Below are 11,894 nucleotides of genomic sequence, written 5' to 3' on the forward strand. Positions count from 1 at the left end.
AGACTATGTTTTGTTTTTTTTTTTTTTTTTTTTTTGGAGACGGAGTTTCGCTCTTGTTACCCAGGCTGGAGTGCAATGGCGCGATCTTGGCTCACCGCAACCTCCGCCTCCTGGGTTCAAGCAATTCTCCTGCCTCAGCCTCCTGAGCAGCTGGGACTACAGGCACACGCCACCATGCCCAGCTAATTTTTTTTGTAGTGTTAGTAGAGACGGGGTTTCACCATGTTGACCAGGATGGTCTCGATCTCTTGACCTCGTGATCCACCCGCCTCGGCCTCCCAAAGTGCTGGGATTACAGGCTTGAGCCACCGCGCCCGGCTGTATTTTTTATTATTTCCATGAGAGGCCGTGAACCAGGAGTGCAAGCTGTTCAAAGTAGCACATTCAGCAAAAGCTTTGTCATCATTCTGGGGGATGGGGTGTGGGTGAGGCACGTTGAAGTCCAGAGATGAACATCACCCTGTGTTCTCGACCACCAAGGAGCAGTACTGCCAGCCCACTTTCTAATTTGTCCTGAGAGTACGTGTGCTCTTCTCTTTCTACATCATCACTGCCTTAGTTTAGGCGTAGGTCTCAAACTGAAATGCTTACCAGGGCCAAGCCAGTAACATAAATGGGTGCTTCTGCCTGAGCAAGCCTAAAGAGGGAGTGTTGGGGTTGTGACACCCCAGAGAGAGCTTGCCTCTGCCTCCTCCTCAGTCAGGAATTCAAGATGCTTTAAAAACATCGTTCTAGCCAAACAACACATATCTACCAGCTGCATCTGAGAACTGGTTGTGGGCTGAGGCTCTTGTCGTGACCTTTTGTAAGAATCACCTAAACCCTTCCTCCAGCCTCTACGTCCTGCTACCCATGGTCCATATTGCAAGCAATCAGATTTTTTTTTCTTTTTTTTGTCACCCAGGCTGGAGTGCAGTGGTGCAATCTGGGCTCACTGCAACCTCCGCCTCCTGGGTTCAAGAGATTCTCCTACCTCAATCTTCCGAGTCACTGAGATTACAGGCGCCCACTACCGCACCCGGCTAATTTTTGTATTTTTAGTAGAGATGGGATTTCACCATGTCGGCCAGACTGGTCTCAAACTCCTGACCTTAGGTGATCTGCCTGCCTCGGCCTCCCAAAGTGCTGGAATTACAGGCATGAACCACTGCACCCAGCCCCAAACAATCGGATTTCTAAAGCATAGATCTGGTGGTGTCATTGCCTTGTTATAAAAACCTATTGCCGGCTGGGCATGGTGGCTCACACCTGTAATCCCAGCACTTTGGGAAGCCAAGGCAGGCAGATCACCTGAAGTCAAGAGTTCAAGACCAGCCTGGCCAACATGGTAAAACCCTGTCACTACTAAAAACACAAAAATTAGCCAGGCATGGTGGCAGATGTCTGTAATCCCAGCTACTCTGGAGGCTGAGGCAGGAGAATTGCTTGAGCACAGAAGGGGGAGGTTGCAGTGAGCCGAGATCATGCCACTGTACTCCACCTGGGTGACAGAATGAGACTCTGTCTCAAAAAGAAAAAACCTATCGCTACCTCAGAAGGGTAAATGCAGCCTGGTGTTTGGCTCCAACTCTGCTTCAGCCTTGGCTCCCATCACTCCTCTTTCCTTTTGCCTCAGCTTAAGATCTTGCCACATGTACACTTCTCATAATATTCCAGCTTAGAGGCTTTTGTGTATGAGGGTTTTTTGTTGGTTCTGAGTAGGACGACCCTCCCTGGTGAATCTTAACTTAAATCACCCGGCAGTTAATCGGTCTTTTCTCTGTGATTTCACTCCCACTTCGTATATTTCTGTGATTAGTCTTGAACATCCCATGTTGTAATGTTTACCTCTCACTGGACTTAGAAATTCTGAAGAACAGAAACAAAAAGTTTTTCCCTTTTTTGTATGTTTCTTTTTTTTTTTTTTTTTTTTTTTTTTTTTTTTTTTTTTTTTTTTTTTTTTTTTTTTTTTTTTTTTTCTCAACACAAAGTAATTTTAACATGTTCTTTCCAGGCTTAAATTTTCTTATCTGTAAAATGAAGCGGTTAGACTAGGATTCAGTGCTTCGTAACTAGAGAATTCAACAGATGATGCTGGGACAACTGTATATCTACCTGCAAATGAATGAGGTTGGACCCCTCATACCATACACAAAAATTAACTCCAAATGAATCACAGACCTAAATATAAGAGCTAAAACTATGAGACTTTTAGAAGAAAAAACATGAGTAAGTCTTAATGACCTTGGATTAAGGAATGGTTGCTTAGATATGACACTAAAAACATAAGTGACAAAAGAAAAAAAATAGATAAAATGAGCTTCATCAATATTTAAAAACTTTTGTGCTTTAAAGGATACCATCAATAAAGAGAAAAGGCATTCTTGGTATTCCCTAATCTCCCCCGTCCCCACCCCACCACCAAAGTAAATAAATTGGAAAGACAAACCACACAGTGGGAGAAAATATTTGCAAATCCTATACCTGAAAAGAGCCTTATATCCAGAATATATAAAGAACTCTTACCAATCAACAATAAAAAGACAAGCCAATTAAAAAGTGGCAAAGGACTTGAGTAGATCTATCTCCAAAGACAACATACAAATGGATAATAAGCGCATGAAAAGATGCTAGCATCATTGAAGCCCATTTATGCCTAGCAGTCCACTACTGGAACGCTAAGCCTGTGGGAGTTATTTATATCCTACTGCTCAAGGTCATCGCCAAGGTCTGATTTGTCACACGTCTTCAATTCAAAAAATTGCAACCTCTAGCATAAATGGGTTGTCAGTAAATGCAAATGAAAATCAAAATCGCAATGAGACACCACTTCACATCCACTAGAATGGCTGTAATCAAAAAGAAGAGCAATAGTAAGTGCTGGCAAGAACATAGAGAAATTGGGACCCTCATGCATGCTGGTGGGAGTGTAAAATAGTGTCAGTGCTGTGGAAAAGAATTTGCAGTTCCTGAACAGTTTCCAGATCTATGTTAAACATAGAGTTATCGGCCCGGCGCGGTGGCTCATGCCTGTAATCCCAGCACTTTAGGAGGCTGAGGCGGGCAGATCATGAGGTCAAGAGATCGAGACCATCCTGGCCAACATGGTAAAACCCCATCTCTACTAAAAATACAAAAAAATTAGCTGGGTGTGGTGGCGCGCGCCTGTAGTCCCAGCTACTCAGAAGGCTGAGGCAAGAGAATTACTTGAACCTGGGAGGTGGAGGTTGCAGTGAGCCGAGGCTGTGCCACTGCACTCCAGCCTGGCGCCTGGTGACGGAGTGAGACTCTGTCTCAAAACAAAAAACAAAAAACATAGAGTTATCATATGAACCAACGAATTCATTCCTAAGGGTATGTACCCAAGAGAATTGAAAACATATGTCCATACAAAATGTGTACAAGCATATTCACAGCATTACAGGCCCACCTTGGAGATACTGCAGGTTCCATTCGCAAACACCATAATAAAGCAAATGTTGTGTTTTCAAATAATGTGAGTCACACAAATTTTTTGGGTTTCCAGTGAATATAAAAGTTATATGTACACTACAGTGTAGTCTATTGAGTGTGGGGTACCATTACATGTAAGAAGAACAATGTACATACCTTAATTTAAAATTTTTGCTAAGAAATGCTAGCAAGGTGACTACAGGCTGTTAGAAAAATGGTACCTGTCGACTTGCTCGATACAAGGTTGCTATAAACCTTCTATTTAAAAAACTCAATATCTGCAAAGTGCAGTAAACCAAAGCACAACAACGTAAGATATGCCTGCATTACCTAATAACCAAAAGATGGAAACGGCCTAAATGTTCATCAACTGAAAAACAGACAAAATGTGTTATATTCGTAGTATATTCATACAATAGAATACTGTTCACCCATAAAAAGTAATGAAGTTTTAATACATGCTACACATGGGGGAACCTTGAAAACATTAGGGTAAATGAAGGAAGTGAGTAACAAAAGGCCACATATTGTATCATTCCATTGAAATGAAATGTTCAGAATGAGCAAATTCACAGAAACAAAGGAGAGTAATGGTTGCCGGGGACTAGGGAATTGAGGGGTTTATCCCGGGGCAAGTGCGAAGCGTCTTCTAGGTTTTTAAGTATAGCCGTGCAAATCCGAGGGTACCTCTGGATTACTTGAGGATGGAATGGACAGCATAGGTGTCCTGTCATCACATTCTGCTCCCTGGAACCAGGGAACAGGAACGCAGAAGGGGAGGTGCGTTAAAGAGTGAAACAGAATTCCAGGGGGAGGGAGAGAGAGCATTTCCTTCTGAGGTCAGAGTTTGGGATGTGGTCAGATCTGGGCGGCAGAATCTGTGGGCACTGACTCTCAAGCAATCCACTGAAATCTCTAGGCAGAAGGGCTGGGCCTTCCTTACTTGAATAGAGGTAGCTTCGGTAAGAAGGCAGAGAGGTTGGTGGCTGTCAGTGTGGAGGCTCCCACCCACAGCTCCTGTTTGAGGAAGTAGCTTTGAAACTGGCTTCTCCAGAGCTGTTGGGTTTCACAACAGCGCACGGCCTCCTTTTCCATTTCTCTCTTCTTTCACTTTTATCCTGAGTATACACAGGAGATTTCATTTGAAGAAAACATCCAGGTTTCTAAAGTATCTGAAAGACGTGGAGGTGATCCAGGAAGTACACAGAAATGTTCTAAATGGTGCCCTCCAGTGAAGAGATACTAACCGTTAATGAAGAGAATTCTCTAGAGAGCAAAAACAATTCTCAGAAGAAGCTGCTTGCACTTTCAAGTTAGAGTTTGTGGAAAGCTACCTGTGATCAAGAGCAGCAGGCTGAGAAGGCAAAGGGAACTGGACCCGTATTTACCTCCTCTAGCCACCCTCTACCCCAGTTTACCTCCAGAGAACTACGATGGCTCTGAGGAACCCGGCTTCATAGACACCTCCTGACAGGAGCTGTGGGTGGGAGCCCCCACATCGACTGCCAGTCTCTCTGCTGTCTTACCGGGGCTACCTCTGTGCATGGGGCAGGAAGTCCCATCCCTGTTGACTAGAGTTTGTGGTAGTTTGCTGCGGGATCAGAGCCCAAAACTTTATAATTGGATGATGGATACCTCTGATGCCTTGCACTTTGGGTTTTGTTTTCCCAAAGCTCTTCTTCATATTTGACTTTCTTTTATTGTATTTTCCAAAGTAGGTTTGCTCATGATAAAAAAAATTTGGATATTTTCTACAACAGAAGATGCTACCATAGTCTCTCATCAGTCAAATACATGTGAACACTTTGATCCTTTCAATCTTTTTTCCTATATGCAGGCTTAAAATGTTTTTATATAGTTATGATTAAACTGTAAGTTAATCGTTTCTTTCACTTAACAAAATAACATACATTTCCCTTGTTATTACAAATAGCATGTTAATGCTTAAGTAACATTAATGTAACTAATGTCGAGTAAATAGTTCATAACCAATCCTCAGTTATTGGACATCCATCTGTCTAAGAGGTTTCTGTTACTAGAAATAATTCTTCAGGTTGGGCACAGTGGCTCATACCAGTAATCCCAGCATTATGGAAGGTTGAGGCCGGGGGACCCTTGAGCCCAGGAGTTTGAGACCAGCCAGAGCAACATGGCAAAACAAAAAACCAAAAACATACAAAAATTAGTTCACCAAAAATACAAAAATTAGTCGGGCATGGTGACACACACCTGTAGTCCCAGCTACTTGGAAAGCTGAGGTAGAAAGATCACTTGAGCCCAGGAGTTTGAGACCAGCCTGGGTAACATGGCAAAACCCTGTCTCTACAAAAAAAAATAATAATAATACAAAAAACTAGCTGGGCATGGTCATGTGTGCCTCTAGTCCCAGCTACTCAGGAGGCTGAGGTGGGAGGATTGACTGAGCCTGGGAGGTTGAGGCTGCAGTGAGCCATGATTGTGCCATTACACTCCAGCCTGGGTGACAGAGCAAGACCCTATCTCAAAAATAGGAAGGAAATAATTCTTCAGAGGCTGTCTTCGGAAGCACTGCATCCACATGGCCTTAAACAGTGCCTGGCACATAGTAGGAACTCATATGTAATCACTGGATTAATATTTCTACCTGCAGCTGTTTCCGTATTTTTTAATTTTATTTTTGAAATGAAGTCTGGCTCCGTCACCTAGGAGTGCAGTGGTACAGTCTTGGTTCATTGCAACCTCTGCCTCCTGGGCTCAAGCCATCCTCCCACCTCAGCCTCCTGAGTAGTTGTGACCATAGGTATGCACCACCATGCCTGGCTAATATTTTTATTTTTTGTAGAGACGAGGTTTTGCCATGTTGCCCAGGTTGGTCTCAAACTCATCAGCTCAAGGAATCCATCCACCTCCGCCTCCCAAAGTGTTGAGATTACAGGAAAAGACACCACACGTGGCCTGTTTCCATAGTTCTGAAGGCGGAATTCCTGAGTTAAAGAAATGGAATCATCTTTAGGCTGGGCATGGTGGCTCACGCCTATAATCCTGGCATTTTAGGAGACTGAGGTGGGTGGATCACCTGAGGTCAGGAGTTCGAGACCAGACTAGCCAACATGGTGAAACCCCATCTCTACTAAAAATACAAAAAATTAGCCAGGCAGGGTGACGGGTGCCTGTAATCCCAGCTACTCGGTAGGCTGAGGCAGGATAATCGCGTGAACCTGGACGATGGAAGTTGCGGTGAGCCGAGATCACGCCATTGCACTCCAGCCTGGGCAACAAGAGTGAAACTCTGTCTAAAAAAAAAAGAAGAAGAAATTAATTCATTTTTAATATAATAAAATATATTTATTTAAACATCTTTTAAATAAGAATAGAAACCCATAGTGGAATATTGGAGTGTCTCCCAATCCCCTAAAGCAAGAATGCATCTTGGTCTTGGAAAAAGGCTGGAACAGAGAACATGCATGACATCAGCATTCAGTTCTGCATCCTTTATGTCTGCCCTCTTCACATACATATTTTCTTTTTGTTTGTCTGTAGAAAGGCCTTCCCTGTGTTCCTTGTCCATGTGGCAAGAAAAAACATAATCATAGCCTGAGGCCCGATCCATGTAATATAAGAGAAAGAATGGCTGAATCGGGAGACCACTCAGCAGATGTCTGCTACATACATAGGTCTTCTAACCCATTTCCCTCAGCGAGCTGCACTTTTTTTTTTTTCTAAACAGGAAATGGGTAAGATACGTAAATAGAAACATCCTTTTAAAAAAAAAAACAAACATCCATTCAAGAAGTCTCTCATCTTTTGGAAGTTTGTAATATTTATATGCTTAAGTCTATGTGTTTTTTATAACTTCTCTAATAGACTGGACTCCCCAATATAAGATTATAGAAATATTATTCTTTATTTTCTTATAGTACAGTTGTCCCTTGGTGTACATGGGGATTGTCCCAGGACCCTCTTCAGATATCAAAATCCATGGGTGTTCAAGTTCCTTATATAAAATTGAATAGTATTTGCATATGACCTACACCTACCCTCTGGTATATGTTAAATCATCTCTAGATTACTTATAATATGTAATACAATGTAAATGCTCTTTACATAATTGTTATGTATTGTATTATTTAGGGGATAGTGACACACAAAAAAAGTTTGTACATGTTTGGTACAGATGCACCCATATATATATATTTTTTAAATTTCCTATCTGATGTTAGTTGAATCCACAGATGCAGAACTCACAGATACGGAGGGCCAACTGTTCTTTCATGACTTTATTTTCTACTTTTAAACCTTTACTCAATCTGAAGTTTTATTTTTTGACTTGATACAAGGTAAGAATATAACTTTATAATTCCAGAAGACTTTCATCACACCCAAAAGACGTTCTACCCATTAGCAGTTACTCCTCATTCCCCTTTCCCCCAGTCTCTGGCAACCACTAATCTACTTTCTGTCTAATGGATTTATCTGTTCTGACCATTTTAATGGAATAGTGCAGTATGTGGTCTTTTGTGTCTGTGTTTTCAAGGTTCATCTATGTTGTATTGTGTTATGTATCAATATCAGGAGAAGTAAAGAGGAAGGCCTCCTTTTTAAAAAAAAAAGTGACAGAGTCTCACTATGTTGCCCAGTGCTCAAGTGATCCTCCCTCCTCAGCTTCCTAAGTAGCTGAGACTACAGTGCTTGCCACCTTTCCCAGCTTCGTTCCTTTTTATGACTGAATATTCTGTTGTATGGTTATTCCACATCTTATTCATCCATTCATCAACTGAAACACAGTTGGGCTGTTTTTGCTTTTTGGCTCTAATGAAATAATGCTGCTGTGAATGTTTACGTACAAGTTTTTGTATGGACATATACTTCATGTAGCTGTTTGTTGTTCCTTATGTTTTAATAAGTGTACCTTTATATCCTGTTTTAATATTTAGCAGACCCTGTCATCATTATGCCCATTAATTTACTTTGTAAGTCTTTTTTTTGGAAGTGGAGTTTTGCTCTGTCGCCCAGGCTGGAGTGCAGTGGTGTTATCCTGGCTTACTGCAACCTCTGCCTCCTGAGTTCAAGCGATTCTCATGCCTCAGCCACTGGAATAGCTGGGATTACAGGCACATGCCACCAGGCCCAACTAGTTTTTGTATTTTTAGTAGAGACAGGGTTTCACTATGTTGACCAGGCTGGTCTTGAACTCCTGACCTCAAGTGATCCACCTGCCTTGGCCCCCCAAAGTGCTAGGATTACAAAGGTGTCAGCCACCACGCCTGGCTATAAGTGTTTATAAGTCTTTTCTTTCTCACTTAAAAAAATTATGATATAGAATAGTTTACATATTTTGGAGATACACGTGCTATTTTGATACATGTATACAGTGTGTCATGATCAAATCAGAGCAATTGGGATATCTATAATTTCAAACATTTATCTATTCTTTGTGTTGTGATCTCACTAGATTTTTATACCAGTTATACTTTGGAGTAATTTGATTAAATTCGCTCAAAAAATATATTTGGGACTATTTTTGCATGTGTCAAACCTGTCAGCATCTTGAGACTACCTTGTACCTTTCAGTACTCCGTCTTCCACTCAGCAACCAAGCAGGTCCCACTTGTTCAAGTTCTTGAAGATATAAACAATTAATAATTAATAAAAGCTCTTTATTTTTTTTATATAGATCTATGCAAGGTTAGTTAAAGTTACTCCTTGAAACTGCGTTGTGTATTTTTCACTACTTTTGTGAATGGAGTGCTTTTTCCATTATATTTTAAAATAGTGTTTCTGGTATACAGTGAAAGTATCAATTTAATTCATATTCACAATTTTATGCTTATTCTTTGCAGATTGCTTAATTAAAGGAATTATTTGTTTGATATTTTGATAGTGCTGCTTCTCTTTGAACAGATTTAAAAATTAGTTATTTCTTTCTTTTCCCTCCTCAATGATAGCTTTCTGTTTGACTGTTTCTCGTTTATTCTGAATTCCAGGCCAGTTTGAAGGTCTCATGGTTACATAAGCTAGTATTTTTGAGGTTTCTTTTGTCTTGAGTTTTAAAAGTAGTTATCTTCATACTTTGTTGCTTTGATTGGCAGGTGGGTGGATTGCACTCTGGGAGAAGGGAGTCTAAACGTTCCTCTGGCTGCCATCATAAATTAGCACACATTTGGTGACTTCAACAGTAGAAATCATTTCTCTCAGTTTTGAAGGCGGGAACTCCAAAATCTGGCAGGGTTGCATGCCCTGTGGGAGACCCAGGGGAGAATGTGTTCCTTGTCTCTCCCAGCTTTTGGTGATGCCCTGGCCTTCCTGGGTGTGTGGCCTCATCTCTCTAATCTTTGCCGCCATCTTCACGTCACCTTCCCCTCTTTTGTCTTTGACAAATCTTCCTCTGCCTCCCTCTTATAAGGACACTTCTCATTGGACATAGGGCCCATCTGGATAATTGAGGATGATCTCCTCAGCGCCAAATCCTTAGCATACATCTATAGTGACCCTTTTTTCCAATAAGGTCACCTTCCTAGGTTCTGGGATTAGGACATGTCTCATTGGAAACTACACCATGCAACTTATTACAGAAACCATCCTGCAGCTACCAGTGCACGGACTCTAATGTCGCATCTCGTTTTGGTACTGCTATATGTTTTTTGGTATTTTATATGATGTATAAAATATTACATTTTACACATAGATTTAGAGTTTGGTGAAAGGTATGTTTTCCAAGTAATTTTCTTTGGAAATAACATAACAGGAGACTGGCCTTGTCATTTTTGCATGTTCTATAAACTAAGTGAAAACACTGACATATGAGTCCCAGTTTTCTCACGCAGAATTCATGGAAACCTAGTGGTGGTGTGGTGAAAGTATAGCAACTATCTACTTTAACTGCAGGTGCGTCATTGCTCTTGGATATATTCTCTCTTGGAAAATAACATCCATCATTTTATTACCAACTAATGCAGAATAGCATTGTGTAAGTCATTCTCAGCAAAGGATATGTGGGGTTTTGATACACGGAAATTGCCTTCAGGATCCTGAAAACAAGCACATTTAGTAACCTTGCAAAATGGCATTTTATAGTGCTTTGAAATTTTAAAAACTATGCTTGTATTTATTTTGCTTTAGATATGTTGATAAGTAACCATAAGACATCAGTTCCTCTCATTCAACTTTTATAGCTTGGCTATTGTGTTAAGTATGACTCCTGTGGGGGAAAAACACAGTTGCCTAAGAGTGTGTCTCTCCTTACATCATCTTTAAAACTTTTTATTGAAAGTTTCACGTGCAGTTATAAGAATTGTTACAGAGAAATACCTTGTATACTTTGTCCAATGTCCCCAAATGGTAATGTTTTATACAAGTAGAACCAGGATATTAACATAGATGTAATCCTCTGATGTTATTCAGGTCCCCAGTTTTATTGGAATATGTGCATAATAAGTTCTGTATAGTGTTACCTGCATTGGTTTGTGTATCTACCATTGGATTGAGATCTGGAACATTTTCAACACTAGGAAAAGCTCTTGTGTTGCCTTGTTATAATCACACCCGCGTTCCTCCAGCCCATCCCTTCCCCTCTGCTGGTCCCCACACACCGGAAGAACTGATCTGTTCTCCATTTTTAAAGTTTTATCACTTCAAAATGTTATGTAAATGGAATTTAAAACCCAAAATAGTATGCAAGTTTTTGGATTGGCTTATTTTACTCACCATAATTTTTTAGAGATACATCCAAGTTGTTCTTTTTATTATTGAGTAATATTCCATGGGATGAATGGACCACAGTTTAACCATTCACTTGTTGAAGAACATCTGTGCTGATTCCAGTTTGGGGATATTATAATTAAGCTGCTATGAATATTTGTGTACAGTTTTTTGTGTGAACCTAAGTTTTTATTTTGCTGGGATAAATGCCCAAGAGTGCAATTGCTGGGTATGGTAATTGCGTGTTTACTATTTTAAGAAACTGCCAAACTGTTTTGCAGAGTGGCTGTACTGGATCACATTCCCAGCAATGTATAAGAGATCCCATTTTTTCACATCCTCACCAGCATTTGGTGTTGTCACCACATAGGTATGTCACTAAAACCACAGTGATGTCTCGTTGTGGTTTTAATTTGCATTTCTCTGAGGAATGATGATGTTGCATGTCTTGTTGTGGTCCATTAGCCATCTGAATATCCTGTTCAGTGAAATGTCTGTGTTTCGTTCATTTTTCACTTGGACCATTGTTTTTTTATGGTTTAATTTTAAGAGTTCATTATATATTCTAGTCCTTTGTCGGATAGGTGGTTTACAAATATTTTCTTTCATTCTGTAGCTTTTCATCCTCATAACAGGGTCTTTAGCAGAACAAGAAGTTTCAAGTTTTGATGATGTCCAGTTTATCAATATTTCCTTTTGTGGACTGTCCTTTTAGAGCCAGGTCTAAGAAATTTTTGCCTAGGTTGAGAGCTCAAAGATTTTCTCATTTTTTTTACCTTAAAAGT

The 11,894-nt window shown here is 40.5% G+C and overlaps 1 protein-coding gene across 9 annotated transcripts in view; it reads left to right on the top strand.

Annotated features, from left to right (window-relative positions):
- Positions 1-11,894, top strand: part of TJP1 (tight junction protein 1) — a 237,820-nt gene that overhangs the window by 89,577 nt on the left and 136,349 nt on the right. The window lies entirely within an intron of this gene.

This window comes from Cebus imitator, unplaced genomic scaffold, assembly GCF_001604975.1.
Source record: "Cebus imitator isolate Cc_AM_T3 unplaced genomic scaffold, Cebus_imitator-1.0 Scaffold19, whole genome shotgun sequence".
Lineage (NCBI taxonomy): Eukaryota > Metazoa > Chordata > Mammalia > Primates > Cebidae > Cebus > Cebus imitator.